Source organism: Macaca thibetana, chromosome 3 (assembly GCF_024542745.1).
Source record: "Macaca thibetana thibetana isolate TM-01 chromosome 3, ASM2454274v1, whole genome shotgun sequence".
Lineage (NCBI taxonomy): Eukaryota > Metazoa > Chordata > Mammalia > Primates > Cercopithecidae > Macaca > Macaca thibetana.
In genome coordinates, this window is record NC_065580.1 from 103,578,888 (window position 1) to 103,591,418 (window position 12,531).

At 44.0% G+C, this 12,531-nt stretch overlaps 1 protein-coding gene and 1 long non-coding RNA gene across 2 annotated transcripts in view; one reads left to right on the forward strand and one right to left on the reverse strand.

Moving 5' to 3' along the window:
- Positions 1–12,531, reverse strand: part of LOC126950102 (uncharacterized) — a 480,177-nt gene that overhangs the window by 176,676 nt on the left and 290,970 nt on the right. The gene's annotated exons all lie outside the window — the stretch shown is intronic.
- Positions 1–12,531, forward strand: part of LOC126950111 (uncharacterized) — a 189,675-nt gene that overhangs the window by 176,361 nt on the left and 783 nt on the right. The gene's annotated exons all lie outside the window — the stretch shown is intronic.

Here is a 12,531-nt window from a genome sequence, read left to right on the forward strand (position 1 = left end):
CCAGACAGAAATGTGGGTTGTCAATTTGCAGCTAGTGAAACTTCCCATTCTTTGAGCTATCTTTGGGGTAGTTCTGGATCTTGTGAGGACGGCTTTGCACCTCTTTGGAGATGCCTCGTGTATCCTTGGTTAAGTCATAACTTTGGTGGTGAGTTACTTAGGAGGGTACCTTTGGTAAAAAAGTTCCAAAGCCAGGATTATCAGCTGTTTGTTATGGCTAAAATCAGATAATTCTGATCATATGAAATTTGAAAGGATTTTTTAAAAAAATAGATCTCTGTGGTCAGAAGTCAGCATAATTAAAAGCTGATATTCAAGATATGTATTTACTTACTTATTTTTTTATTTTATTTTATTTAAAATTTTTCTTTTTTTTTTTTTTTTTTTTGCGATGGAGTCTCACTGTCACCCAGGCTGGAACGCAGTGGCGCGATCTCGGCTCACTGCAAGCGCTGCCTCCCAGGCTCACACCATTCTCCTGCCTCAGCCTCCTGAGTAGCCGGGACTACAGGCGCCCGCCACCAGGCCCGGCTAATTTTTTGTATTTTTAGTAGAGACGGGGTTTCACCGTGTTATCCAGGATGGTCTCAATCTCCTGACCTCGTGATCCACCCGCCTCGGCCTCCCAAAGTGCTGGGATTACAGGCGTGAGCCACCGCGCCCGGCCTATTTATTTATTTTAAAGGCCTTTTTACTTTTTCTCTTTGGATCTTGTTTCTGGGAATTTTTTTTTTTTTTCAGTCAACTGAAACAACTTTTGAAAATATATTTGGTCCTCTGTTCACTTCCTTTCTTGTTGATGTGATTTTTACTGAGAAAAATGCAGCATTTTATTGGCCCTTTAGAAAGCTTAAACTTTCCCCAATTGTCTCCTTTAAGAATTGTTCTCCCTGGATGCTACCGGGCAACGAGTAGGAGGGTCGCTGCAGTGAGCCTTGAAGCCCAGATGGAGACTTTGCAGGTGCAGATTTTGGTGGTAGTAGCAAATATATGTGTATATGTGTGTGTGTGTGTATATGTATATATATAATTGTTCTCCCATTTACTTCTGTTCCTCTTTCCTCTTTGCCATCTTCAGTACCACATGAAAAGATCTAGAGGGGGCTGGGCGCAGTGGCTCACACCTGTAATCCCAGCACTTTAGGAGGCTGAGGCAGGCAGATCCCTTGAGCCCAGGAGTTCAAGACCAGCCTGGGTAACATGGTGAAGCACTGTCTCTAGAAAAAATAAAAGAAAGAAAATAACAATTAGCCGGCCAAAATGGGCATGGTGGCACATGCCTGTAGTCCCAGCTATATGGGAGGACTGATTGAGCCTTGGTGGTCTAGGCTACAGGGAGCTGTGATCATGCCACTGCACTTGAGCCTAGGCGAGAGAGTGAGACCTTGTCTCAAAAAAAAAAAAAAAAAAAAAAAAAAAAAGGGAGTTGGGGATGGATCCAGAAGGGAACTTCTAATGATGCTGAGACCCAGTGAGGAACACAGAAAAAGGCATCACTCACCCACTTTTTGGACCTTCTGTCTGCTCTTTACAGTCCAAAGAGTCATGGGGCAGCTTCCTTGCAGGTGTAAAGCTCTGCTCTTTTATGGCTTGTGTTACCTGATCTGTCTTTTGAGGGTACCAGATATTACTTTGTAATGTGAGGGAGAACTTGACCTTTCTGTATGTGATGGCTGGTAAGTCACTGAGAAGAGCTCCAGTTTTATAGGTGGCTGAGAGTGGTTACCATGAATGGTTATTACAGGGGGCTACTCGTTTCTTTGCTCATTTTGGATTAAAAGTCACAATTTGAACATTTGGAGGCCATGGAAACACTACCAAGGGATGACTGTCACGGGGAATGGGCTGATCACAGATTGGGCTGATTGGCATTGGGTGGCCCTTGCAGCAGGATGTGCTGTGGAAGCACTGTGTAAACTGGTCCTGTGGCATTTCCGTGTTTTGGGAAATCTGGTATTCAGTGTAAAAAAATGGGATCCTTGATTTCAAAGAATCTAGATGCTCTGCCTTCTAGCTGTGCCTGTTTTTCACATATTTAAATATTAGTTCCTAAAAACTGCAAATGCTTTGTTGGCCCTATTTGTTAATGGCTTCACCCTGAGCTCAATGGTCTAGTTATAAATGGGAAACTGTTCAGGCATGGTGGATCACATCTGTAATCCCAGCTCTTTGGGACGCTGAGTTGAGAGGATCACTTGAGGCCAGGAGTTTGAGACCAGCCTAGGCAACATGAGACCCCATCTTGACATAAAATAAAACATCTTAACCAGGTGGGGTGGTACATACCCGTATTCTCAGGTGCTTAGGAAGCTGAGGTGGGAGGAGCCTTTGAGCCCAGGAGTTTGAGGTTGCAGTGAGCTATGATCATGTCACCAGGGTGACAGAGTGAGACCCCATCTCTCAAAAAAAAAAAAAAAAAAAGAGAATGAAAATGGAAACTCCACATATCTGAATAGATGGGTCTCCAAATTATGAGTTTCTGGCATTCAGCTGCTTATTTTGAAAAGATTTCTGACTTTTCTCTAGGCTCATCTGTGTGCTTCCTTGTAAAATCATGTAACGAGTTCCTACTTTTTATTCACTCGGCATCCATTTTTAATTTTCTCGATTAACATACCCAAACTCTGTCTTGACAAACCTTAAATTCTTTCTCTGTGCTTTGAGATGTAAGTCTGCTACCCTGTTTTTTCTTCTCTTTCCTTCCTTCCCTCCCTCCCTCCCTCCCTCCCTCCCTCCCTCCCTCCCTCCCTCCCTTCCTTCCTTCCTTCCTTCCTTCCTTCCCTCCCTTTTTTTGAAGTTGAGTTTCACTCCTTTGCCCAGGCTGGAGTACAGTAGCATAATCTCGGCTCACTGCAACCTCCACCTCCCGGGTTCAAGCAATTATTCTGTCTCAGCCTCCTGAGTAGCTGGGATTACAGGTGCCTACCACAATGCCTAGCTAATTTTTGTATTTTTAGTAGAGATGAGGTTTCACCATGTTGGCCAGGATGGTCTCAAATTCTTGGACTTCCAGTGATCTGCCTGCCTCGGCCTCTCAAAGTGCTGGGATTACAGGCATGAGCCACTGTTCCTGGCCCCTACCCTGTTTTTTCCAAAACTTGGCAAGGGCTTCAGCCATGTGGGATAGATACACTTTAACTTGTTACATTTACAGAGGCACAATTTAATCCAACCGTCCTTTTATAGAGAGTTTTTCCAGTTTCATGGCTAAAATTTAAAATGAAAGCTATAAGATTCTTGTGTCGGTTTTTTTTTTTTTTTTTTTTCCTTAGACGAGTCTCGTTCTGTCTCCTAGGCTGAAGTGCAGTGGTGCGATCTCAGCTCACTACAAGCTCCGCCTCCTGGGTTCACGCCATTCTCCTGCCTTAGCCTCCTGAGTAGCTGGGACTACAGGCACACACCACCACACCTGGCTAATTTTTGTTGTATTTTTTAGTAGAGACAGGGTTTCACCATGTTACCCAGGATGGTCTCAATCTCCTGACCTTGTGATCTGCCAGCCTCGGCCTCCCAAAGTGCTGGGATTATAGGTGTGAGCCACCGTGCCTGACCGTGTCTGTTTTTTTTTTTTTGTATACATGTGTATATGTGTCTGAACATTGTCTACATGGTACCAAATTGATTTATAAATAAATACTCATAAATTAATAAGCCCAAATGCTTTTCATGTTCGTGTGATTTTAGTAACCTTTGATAAATAACACTAGTTTAAAAATTGTTGGTAAAATAAGATAGAAATGTCCCAAGAATTCAGACATTTTTGCCTGGGTGTATTGGTCAAGCAGATTTATACTGTCTCTACTACACGTTTTAAGGTACTTAAACTGTTACTTGTGATATTTTTTAATATTTACTTGTCTGTGAGCTTATGTTTTGGTTTTGAGCCTTTAGATTCTGTAGTCTAGACAAGTGGCCTTTGTAAGGCCTGAGGTCATGTGTGTGTCCCTAGCACCTAGGCCCCTCCTCTCTGGACCAGCTGTGCCTCTTGGCCATGTGGGGAGGGCTCAGATTCTCTAGGCAGTCTTCAAAGCTCTGTTCATTGTCCTGGGCTCTGCATCTGGTACATAACAATTATAATTGCTAATTGCCTAGGTTTTTCACTGAAAATTAGAGTTCCTAAGAATTAACATTATTGGCCGGGCACTGTGGCTCATGCCTGTAATCCCAGCACTTTGGGAGGCTGAGGCAGGTGGATCAACTGAGGTCAGGAGGAGTTTGAGACCAGCCTCACCAACGTGGTGAAACCCCATCTCTACTAAAAATACAAAAATTAGCTGGGCATAGTGGCGCACGCCTGTAATCCCAGCTACCCAGGAGGCTGAGGCTGGAGAATCGCTTAAACCCGGGAGGCAGAGGTTGCAGTGAGCCGAGATGTGCCACTGCACTCTAGCCTAATTGATAGAGCAAGACTCCGTCTCAAAAAAAAAAAAAAAAAAAAAAAAAAAAAAGAGTTAACATTGTAATTAATATGTATAATTAAAACTGTTAGATATAAGAGAAACACTTATGTTTGCAAAGTGTACAACAAAAGTAGGATGTGTTTTTGGAAAGTAAGGTTATAAATAAGGCATAAGAATGGCTTTTGTAAAAGGGAAAATAATTTTATCTAGTTTAGAGGTTATCGAAGTGTTGTTTCAAATTATTTTAGAATTGTGAAATGTGCTACACATGGTGGCACCCATTTGTAGTCCCAGCTACTAAAGAGAATGAAGCAGGAGGATTGCTTGAGTCCAGGCGTTTGAGGCTTCAGTGAGCTATAATTGTGCTTCTGCACTCCAGTCTGGGCAACAGAGCAAGATCTAAGCTCTAAAATAATAATAAAAATTGTGAAATGTGAAATACAAAATGGCATCACTCTGGTTCAGAGCCCTAAAATGGAGTTGGAAAGCCATGCTAAGAAGGACTACCTGCATGACCTACAACCTGCAAAAACAAAAACTACAACCACCCAGGAATTTGCCTTGCCTGGAACCTTTGAATGGGGCCAAACTGCCACTTTCCAGGACCATAACATCCTGGAAAACAACTGAATTCCTCCAGCACTGCAACTCCTAAACAGCAACCACCAATGAACTATGGAGTTGTTTATAGTAAGCCAGCCATTTCCATTAATGATAATTCTTTCAAACCAACTTGTATAATCACCTTCAGTGTCCTTTAAAAAATTCCTACTTTACTTCAGTACTTTGGAATACAGTTTGGCTTCTAACCTAATCTCTTTCTCCCAAGTCTGGAATTCCTAAGATGCCAATAAACATCTTGTCTTACTGCTTTGCAGTCTGGTATTTTGCCTCTTCCTGGTTGACAGAATCCAAGGGTATATTGTCGTGGGTGAGCAATGACTATCTGGGCCAGTGGTGCAGGAAAAAAACAATTTACCAAGACATTTGTAGGTAAAGAAGGCAGATTTATTAAAGAAAGTATGAAAATATGTTGCAAGGTTGCAATGGGCAGCCAGCAAAAGAGTTGACTGCAAAGAAACAAAGGCTAGCTGGAGACTCTATAGGATAGTTCTTGGACTGCACAGTGCTACTTTTGAGTATTGATAATGTCAAGGTTGCCTTGAGCTAACCTGCAGGTGTTTGGAGATAGTAAGGTGCAGGAGGGCTACGTATCCTGGAACATGAAGAAAGGCCAACTTATAGCTTCTCTGCTTTCTCTTTTTGCTTTCCCTCAGTCCTGCCAGCCTGATTCCTTTTCCTTAATTAGGACTCCAAATTTTCACCTCTGACAGAGCAACAATGACAAATTTTTGGCATGTGGATTGAAGGTCTTATCTTCCAACTGCTTCCTGTTGGCCAGAGATGTAGAGTTGACCCTACCTAGGATTGTTAGTCAGGAGGTTACATGGGCCTAAATCCCTGAATTGGAAATTAAACTGGGCAGAGTTGCTGTGGGACCATTGGGAAACTGCATTTGCAGCCTAAAATTTTGCCTAACTATATCCAAACGAGAGTCATGGAGTTGTTTTTTTTTTTTTTTTTTTCTAACTTTTAAGTTCAGGGGTACATGTGCAGGCTTATTACATAGGTAAACTTGTGTCATGGGAATTTGTTGTATAGATTATTTATTTTATGACCCAGGTGCTAAGCCTAGTACCCATTTGTTATTTTTCCTGTTCCTCTCCCTCCTCCCACCCTCCTCTCTCCAATAGGCCCCAGTGTGTGTTGTTCCCTTCTATGTGTCCATGTGTTCTCATCATTTAGCTCCCACTTATAAGTGAGAGCATGCAATATTTGGTTTTCTGTTCCTGCGTTAGTTTGCTAAGGATAATGGCCTCCAGCTCCATCCATGTCCCTGTAAAGGACATGGTCTTACTCTTTTTTATGGATGCATAGTGTTTTGTGGTAGATATGTGCCACATTTTCTTTATCCAGTCTACCATTGATGGGCCTTCAGGTTGATTTCATGTCTTTGCTATTGTGAATAGTGCTGTAATGAACATACATGTGCATGTGTCTTTATAATAGAATGATTTCTATTCCTTTGGGTATATACCCAGTAATAGGAATGCTGGGTTGAATAGTTGTTCTGTCTTTAGGTCTTTGAGGAATCACCATGAGGAATGGTGATTTTTTTTTTTTTTTTGAGATGGAATCTTGCTCTGTTGCCCAGGCTGGAGTGGAGTGCAGTGACACCATCTCAGCTCACTGCAACCTCCACCTCCCGGGTTCAAGCGATTCTCCTGCCTTAGCCTCTGGAGTAGCTGGGACTGCAGGTGTGCACCACCATGCCCAGCTAATGGTTTATTTTTAGTAGAGATGGGGTTTCACCATGTTGGCCAGGCTGGTCACTGGTGTGCCACCACGCCTGGCTAATTTTTGTATTTTTAGTAGAGACGGGGTTTCACCATATTGGCCAGGCTGGTCTTGAACTCCTGACCTCATGATCCACCCACCTCGGCCTCCTAAAGTGCTGAGATTACAGGCATGAGCCACCGCGCCTGGCCACGAGCCACATTTTATACCTCTGTGTTGCCTTGTCATTGAGATGTAGGATGCCCTTGAAAGGGGAGTGTGACCTTGGTGGGGAGGCATCCCTCTTCCTCTTCAGGCATGGGCAATCTGTAGAAATGGGAAGTGAGTGCAAACTGTTGGCTGTTGGGAGAGTAAGCACTTGCATGCTAAAGTGGGAGTGGGGTGGGGTTAGATGAGGGTGGGGCAGCATAGCATCCACTACTGCTTCGAAGTCATGTTTCAACTGGACCATTTCTGTATACATGCAATAACTTTGTATTGAAAACCGCTATGTGTTATGCATTGTGTTAGAAGCTTAGCATACAACATGTAGAATAATCAGTATCCTCAAGAAGCTTCAAGACTTGTGGGCAGCGAGGCAAGGAAACGTTTGCACTAGTGTGCTGGCTATTCTGGGTATTAAAGCACAGGGAAGGGGCACCTGACCACCTCTGGGAGCCCAGGGTAGGTTTCTGACTCAGGCACTGAGGTGGCTGTTAGATGAAAAGATGCTGAGTGTAATATGTTTATGAGGGGGTAGATGGTGTGGTCCCCATGGGACGTCTAAGTGGATACACCCAGGGCTTGAGGGAGTTCTGGGCTGGTGTCATCAGAATATTGATGACATTTGAAGCCATGAAAATGGATGAGATCACAGAAGAGTGCATAGAAGGCCTACGCCAGAACTGTGAGAAACATTGATATTTAAAGGATGGAGGCCAAGACTTATAAGGGAGACTAGGAAGGAGCAGCCACTGAAGTAGTTAGGTGGAGAACCTAGAAGAGAGGAACCATGAAATCCAATGTTGAGGATCTTAAAAAGTGTCCCAAAAAGTCAAAGGCCAAACAAATCAAAGAAAGGACTAGAGAGGATCTGGTAGATCTGCTAACAATGAGGTAATGATGGTCCTTGCAAGAGCTCTTTTGGTGGCACCAGGTGTGTTATGGACTGAATTGTATTTCTCCCAAATTCATTCGTTGAAGTCCCAACCCCCAATGTGCATTTGGAGCTACGGCCTTTAAAGAGGTAATTAAGGTTAAATGAGGTGATGAGAGTGCAGCCCTAATTAATAGAAATGGTGTTTTTTTTTTTTTTTTTAGACAGAGTCTTACTCTGTCACCCAGGCTGGAGTGCAATGGAGCAATCTTGGCTCACTGCAACCTCCACCTCCTGGGTTCAAGCAATTCTCCTGCCTCAGCCTCCCGACTAGCTCAGATTACAGGTGCCCACCACCACACCTGGCAATTTTTTTTTTTTTTTTTGAGACGGAGTCTCGCTCTGTCGCCCAGGCTGGAGTGCAGTGGCCGGATCTCAGCTCACTGCAAGCTCCGCCTCCCGGGTTTATGCCATTCTCCTGCCTCAGCCTCCCGAGTAGCTGGGACTACAGGTGCCCGCCACCTCGCCCGGCTAGTTTTTTGTATTTTTTTAGTAGAGACGGGGTTTCACCGTGTTAGCCAGGATGGTCTCGATCTCCTGACCTCGTGATCCACCCGTCTCGGCCTCCCAAAGTGCTGGGATTACAGGCTTGAGCCACCGCGCCCGGCCACGCCTGGCTAATTTTTATGTTTTCTGTAGAGACAGGGTTTCACCATGTTGGTCAGGCTGGTTTTGATCTCCTGACCTCAAGTGATCCACCCACCTTGGCCTCCCGAAGTGCTGGGATTACAGGCATAAACCAATGTGCCTGGCCAAGACAGGACTGCTTTTAAAGGGAGAGAGGCCAGGCACGGTGGCTCACGCCTGTAATCCCAGCACTTTGGGAGGCCGAGGTGGATGGATCACGAGGTCAGGAATTTGAGCCCAGCCTGACCAACATGATGAAACCCCGTCTCTACTAAAAATACAAAAATTAGCCAGGCGTGGTGATGCACGCCTGTAATCCCAGCTACTCAGCAGGCTGAGACAGGAGAACTGCTTGAACCTGGGAGGTGGAGATTGCAGTGAGCCGAGATCACGCCACTGCATTCCAGCCTGGGTGACAAAGGGAGACTCCGTCTCAAAAAAAATAGAGAAAGCATGGAATTGTGAGCATGTGGAACAAAGGGCCACTTTATAACAAGCCCACTAGAGATAAGTAACCCACTCACAAGATAACAGCACTAAGTCATTTGTTAGGACAGAGCTCTCATGGCATAATCATTTCTTTAAGGCCCCACCTCTTAATATTTTTGCACTAGGAATTAAGTTTCCAACATATGAATTCTGGGAGACATAATCAAACCACAGCATTGACTCATTTGGTAGTATATGTAACAATTAAAATACGCAATTGCCTTATTATGAAACTATCCTATTGAAATATTTGCACATGTACACGAGATATTTACCCAAGATTTTCTTTTCAGTCTTATTTGTAGGAATGAGAAATAGGAGACAAATGAATTGTGATAAATAGATTAATGGTTAAATGAATCATGGCACATTCAAACTGAGGGATTTTGTAGCCACCTGAAGCTTGTGAGCAGTAAGATTACCAACATAGAGTGAAATGGGGTCACAGAACAGCATTCCTGGTGTTTATCTGTTATGTGAAACTAACAATTCAAAACCCTTCCTGTTCATCTGTGTTTGCTGACGCATTTTGATCAGGATCTGGAGTGCTGTATTAAAGCATCATAAGTAGACTCTTCTTTCACTTTTTATTCTTGAATGGCTCAGAATTGTGAACTCTTTATGAGCATGTATTTTACAATTTTAAAAGTTTTTTAAATACTGGTGGCAAGATCACAATAGAAAGGAAGAGTTTCAAGACGTGAGTGACATGGGATAAAGGAGGAAGCTCCCCAAGGATCAGATGATGGTGACAGCAGTACCAGTAGCAGCAGGAGCAGGTAACATTCATTTAGAGTTGAGATGTGCCACACCCTGCTCTAAATGCTTTATGCATATCAAGTCCCCTTATTCTCATGAGGAGTCTAGGAGGTAGATATGATCAGTCAAGGACATGGAGGCACAGAGAGGTGGAGCAACTCCACAGCTAGCAAGCTGGGATTCAAAGCCAGGCAGTCTGGATGCAGGGCCAGTGCTCCAGCCACTGCCCCCTACTGCTGGCTGATGGTGGGGTCCAGAGCACAGGTGATGGACTGGCCTGAGAGGAGGAGGGAAAGCTCATTAAACTTCTGGATCAGTTTGTTGCTGCATTAACACTTTCCCACAAAAGTAAAAGGTCAAAACCACCACCATTGATTACCTCATGGTGGTACAGGTCAGAACCCTGGGCAGGCTCAAGTGGGCTGTCGACTTTGCATCTCACAAGCCCCAACCCAAGGTGTCAGCAGAGGTGGGCTTCCATCTGGAGGCTCTGGGGAAGAATATGCATCCAGAATCATTGAGGGTGGCAGAATTCAGTTACTTTCGGCTGTAGGACTGACAGCTCCATTTCTTTGCTGGCTGTTAGTGAGGAACCTTTGATGAGAGTCTGCTGCATCCCTCACCATGTGGCCCCTTCAACTTTAAAGCCAGTGATGATGTGTGGAATCTTTCACAGGCTTGGACTGTCTTACTTCCTCTTTGATTATTAGCCATAGACAACTCGAGAGTTCCATATGGCTCTCATGATTTGATTAGGAACACCCAGATGGTCTGCCTCTCCTTGTACTGGTAACATAATCCAGTCACAGGAGTAAAATGCATCCTATTAACAGTACTGAAGATTAGGGTAGAGATCATGAGCCATTTTAGAATTTTGCCTAACATGCACACCATGATGGTGAGATGGTAGGCTGCATTAGTGAGGGGAGGTCTGAGGGCTGATATTGTCTTCCTGGATAGGAGTAGAAAATGCAGAACCTGAAGGAAATGCCTGAGAATGAAGAAGGTTTAAATAGATGGCTAACAAGCTTTTGGTTTGCTAGTCAGCATTTTGGGGTCAGTTCTCAAATATTTGAGTTTGGAGATGATGAATTTGTGGGGGCATCAATCTACATGGGTATGTGTTTTCCCCATGCAGTCTGTACATACAATATGCAGAAGTGAAAGATTTTAATTGAAGTTTCTTTTGGGAGAGCTGGACAAAAGGATCACAGGTCAGGGGAGATGACAGGCTGAAGTGATGTTCCCCAGAATCTAGGCCAGAAACAGACAAGACAGAGAAAACCAGTGAGAGAGAAGGGATAGCAATTCACTTGCAAGGGCTGCAGGGGTGGATGGCTGGATTCCAGTTAAAGCAGGAAGTAGAAGAAGGCTTCAGTAAGAGGGTAGAGATCTAGAGCACAGGTTCTCCAAGTGGGGTTCCTGAACCAACAGTGTCAGCATCACTTGTTAGCAAGGTAGATTCCCAGATTCACCCCAGACCTAGGAAATGGAAAATTCTGGTAGTTTTTGAGTGGAGCACAGGAATCTGCATCTTTAGTTGATCTGGATGCCTCGAAGTCCTGATAATTATCGATGCAGCATCTCTCATGTTGTGTAAGAATGGTTTTATCATGAATGGGATTGCGGAGGGACAGTAGCCAGTTCCTGGAAGAAGAGGACCGGCTGTACCTGGGTGGGAAATGCTGAGCATATGGCAGAGGACAGATGGCCTGTGTTCTGCATGACAAGGGTAAGTGTAAGGCAAGGCTGAATCCACTGGCCTTACAGTTTTCATAAATAATAAGTCCTGGCCATCCCATTCTTGATTGTGTGAAAACCCATTCAGGTTGTATTCCAAGGTCAAGAATAGTAGCACTGACTGCTGAGAGCTGGAGAAGGGTCAGTCTGGGCCTGGCTTGGCTGCTCCTTAAAAAGGAGGGAATCCAAACCCCAGGAAAAGTAGCAAAAAATGGGAGTGAGTTTCTGGGACCCTGACTGAGTGCCTAAAGCATCAAGAGTCCAGTGTTCGCCACAGAGGAACACACTTGCCTATGAGCAAGATCCAGCTTCACTTTGGCTCAGCAAACAATAGACTGACACACTCTGGCCTCCTGAGATGCTTCTACTGTGGCCTAGTCTCAGCTACAAGGGCACAGGTGGGCTGTGGTCAGGCAACAGGAAGAGAAAGAAAGGGAGAGAGATTTTGGGATGTGGGTACCTGACCCAGTATGGAAATCCCTGTATATTCCTAAACTTTGTCTTAGTCACTCTGTGAAAATTGTGGGACTTTGGTAGTAGAAAGCAAGTGAAGTAGAATGCAGCCATACAAGGTTTTTCATTGTTTTAAGAACTCCCTAGCCCCCAATCAACAAATCGTGTCAGGTAAATATAAATGTACAATTCTGATATGGCAGTAAAGCCAAATATACTCGATATATAAAAACAGTGGGCCCACCCTATCAGCAAGTTCTACATTTGTGAATTCATCAAACTACAGATAGAAAATATTCAAAAAAATAAATGGATGGTTCTGTCTCTATGGAACATGCACAGACTCTCTCTTGCCATTATTCCCTAAATATATTATAACAACTGTTTACATTGTATTAGGTGTTATAAGTAATCTACAGATGAATTACAGTATATGGGAAGATGTATGTAGGCAATAGGCAAATAGCACGCCATTTAATGTAAGGGACTTGGGCATCCACAGATTTTGGTATCTATGAGGGATTGAGGGAGTTGGTCCTGGATCCAACCCTCCTCAGCTACTGACCACTG